This window comes from Myotis davidii, unplaced genomic scaffold (assembly GCF_000327345.1).
Source record: "Myotis davidii unplaced genomic scaffold, ASM32734v1 scaffold42, whole genome shotgun sequence".
Lineage (NCBI taxonomy): Eukaryota > Metazoa > Chordata > Mammalia > Chiroptera > Vespertilionidae > Myotis > Myotis davidii.
In genome coordinates, this window is record NW_006294243.1 from 468,185 (window position 1) to 472,014 (window position 3,830).

The following is a 3,830-nucleotide window of genomic DNA, read 5'->3' on the forward strand; positions in this document are numbered from 1 at the left end:
CTATTAAACTTGGTTCGGTTAAAGTGACTATGAATCTATTCTCTCTCTCTCTTTCTCTCTCTCTCTCTCATCTATTACCTACCCATATATATGCAATGAAAAGGTATTCTCAACATAATAGTCCTGACTACCTAAAAAATGACTAAGAAGATGAAAAACAGTAACAATTACCCAAACTAAATGTTTATCTTATTTCCAAAGATACTGTTATCTTTCATCATTTGTGCTAATTCTTATGATACTATATAACAATAAAAATAAACAGCAATAAAATAAATAAGGAAAAAGTAAAATGAGGAATATCCACTATAAACTAAAGTTCTTATATTTCCTTGTTATTTTCTATAATTAAAGGTTTGTATTATGATTGACAGACTTCTTTTTTAATATGCATAAGCTTTTAAAATTTATAATTAAAATTTTATATATACCCAAGCCTATGCATATGTATACACATAAATCAATATCAGTGACATTTTTTAAAAATGTTATCCCTTTGTACAAAATATTCCAATGATTATGCCCACTGAATAATAAAATACAACGAGGAAGATGTAAAACAAAAGCTGCATTTATTTGGGTCATAAAGAGTACCATATTTCTTCTAAATAATTTTCTGATAACACAGATTTACTGTTGTTTTATAGTGTTCAGTAGTCTCTCCTTATCGCAGGAAATATGTTCCAAGACCCCCATCAGATGCCTGAACCGGGGATAGTACTGAATACTCTATGTACTATTTTTTTCCTGTACCTACCCATGATAAGGTTTAATTTATAAATTAAGGGCATTAAACAGTTAATTATCCTATATAATAAAATGGTAATATGCAAATTGACCGAATGGGGGGAACAACCAGTTGCTATGATGTGCACTGTCCATCAGGGGACAGACGCTCAATGCAGGAGCCAGGCTCACAGCTGGTGAGCACAGCGATGGTGGCGAGAGCCTTTCCCCCCTCCGCAGTAGTGCTAAGGATGTCTGACTGACATCCCCTGAGGGCTTCTGGACTTTGAAAGGACACAGGACCTTCCTCACCCCCAGTGCATGAATGTCGTGCACCAGGCCTCTAATAACTAATAATAAAATAGAACAATTATAACAATACTAAAGGTCCAGTGCACGCAATTCGTGCACTCGAAGTGGGGGTCCCTCAGCCTGACCTGTGCGCTCTCACAGTCCAGGAGCCCCAAAGAGGTAGGCCCTGCCTGCCCAACCAGGGCTCCACAATAGATCGCCCCAGCAGAGGGAGGACTCAGGCTTCCCTCACAGAAGGAGGCCCCGCCCACACATCTCAGCCTACAGGTCAGTAGCCTGGGCTTCCCTTTTTGGGGCAATTGTGTAGCCCCCCAACTGATCACCCTGCTGGCCAGTGGCCTGGGACTCCCTCTGCTGGGAGATCATGGGTTGATGGCGGGGTCCCCTGGCCAATCGCATTGCACCTGCCTTGCTGGCCTGGCACCAGTGGGTGTCATAGTGTGGTCATCTGGATGGTTGTTCTGCTGTTCAGCCATTCGGTGGATTTGCATTATATGCTTTTATCATTATAGATGCTGTAGTAAAAGTTATGTGAATGTAGTCCCTCTCCAGTAATTTTTTGTTTGTTTTTCAGTCCAAACCTATTCCTGGACCTGTTTAACCAGTGCTTATTGGGCAATAAATTGCTTGCATCACCCTTTTTAGGAGATGCTTTGCTGACGTCTTTTTAAAAAATATGTGTTTTAAAAATGTTATTGATTGATTGATTGATTGATTGGAGAGGAAGGGAGAGGGAGAGAAACATCAATGTGAGAGAGAAACCTGCATGGGCTGCCTCCTGCATGCAACCCAATCTGTGAACAATCCCAAAAGGTAGGTATGTGCCTTGCTAGAAATCAAACCTATACTTTTCAACTGAGCCACTGGCCAGGGCTACAGTTGTATTTCTTATATTTTATTTTCAGAGGGTGAAAAACCATGGATGTTATTTACAGTCATAGAAAACTTTAAAAATCTTTTAAACAAGAATCCAAAATGTTTTGGCATTTAGGCTTAAACAGAGATATACTCCTATGACATGCAGAAAAAGAGCTCAGTATGAAAACACATAAAAGTGATATTTGCAGGTTTATCATTGATTATACAACCATATTAGTTTTGTCCTCTTATACCTAAACTATGGTGATAGCATCGCATATTTTTAAATTGAAAGTTTGAAAACCTGTGGAAGCAAAAAAGCATCATACCCCAAACCAAATTGAATGCTTTCAATCATAAGATATACTCTATTTTATGAGAGGTGGAACTAAATGTAGAATTAGTACCTTTTGCTTTAAACAAAAAAGAAAATTGCAAAGGGCTGATAGATTTGTGGCTCATCTCTTAATATATAGAAAAATTAATTTTTTACATTTTCAAAATATTGCAAGTACCCTTCATAATGCTGCCTATGAATTTAAAAAAACATGAAAATAGATAATTGAGACTAAGCTGCCAGAGTTTAAGAAACAGGGTGCATGGGATGAGATGTGCTAGTTCTCCTTTCCTCCTCTTTCGAAAATACTGGAAAGGTAGAGATTTGTTGGGGAAATTTGGACCTTAGCCTGGACTTGGCAAAAAAAGTTCAAATTTGATATTTTTCCCCAAAGGTTGGCAACAAGAAGCTTTGCTGGACCATGTGGGACTAACTTGTGCAGCAGGACAAAGCATGGATAGCTCCCCATGACCATGTGCTTCACCAATGGTCCCTTTCAAGAGGTTTAGAAAGTGTATATTGGTGATAGTAAAACTATGATTAAAAAATCTTTTGAGAAAGCAGTGTGGAATATTAAATTAAAAGAGAAAAGCTCAGATAGTGAAATGTTTTGAAAGTAGTAAAGATGGAATGCTATTTTATTTGCTCAATAGAGGCCTGATGCACAAAATTCATACAAGAGTAGGCCTTCCTTCCCCCGGCTGCTGGCACTGGCTTCCCTCTGGCACCAGGGACCCGGGTTCCCGCTCAGAGGGAGGCTCCACCCACTGCCGCAGCCTGACAATGTAGCTAGCTGGCTACATGAATCTCTCCCAACTATTACTCCTGTTTTTTAAGGTTTGGAGAAATCTTTACATTGGTTTACGGGAAACGTATGAGACCTTTATTTAAATTCTTTAGGACCTTAAAATAGGCATAGAATGGTGGAAGTGAAAAAACATTTTATTAGGAGTCAAAATTCCTAGCTTCTCATCAAAATAGGTAATGTCCAGTGAACTCTTCTGAACCATGAGAAAAGACTGGTGTTTCTTTAATTACACTAATACTTCTCAACGATTTTCCCTTAGCTATTCAGGTTTACCTTATTGTTTTCTGATTTTCTTCTGTATACCTTTTCTCAACTATGAGAATATTTATTGGAGTGCAAATAAATTTATAGACATGACTCATTAGTTGCAATCAAAAAGATATATATATATATACCTAGGAATTAAAAAAAATAACAGCAAAGCTAAGTAATGAGTAGAATTAAAAGATTTTTCAGTGAACAATCTTAAAATAAATAAAGGATGCTGAAAAAATGTAAACATGATTTTGCAGTCCCATGGCTACTTTGAGGGACGCAGGTAAGACATGTAAGAGAGACTGGCAGGCGTTGAGCACATTCTCATATGTCTCTTAGCCTTCTGCATGTCTACTTTTGAAAAGTGTCTATTTAGGTCCTTTGCCCATTTTTTGATTGGATTGTCTATCTTCCTTTTGTTAAGTTGTATGAGTTCTTTATAAAGTTTGGAGACTAAACCCTTATCGGATGTAGCATTGGCAAATATGTTCTCCCAAGCAGTGTGCTCTCTTATTGTTTTGTTGATGGTTTCTT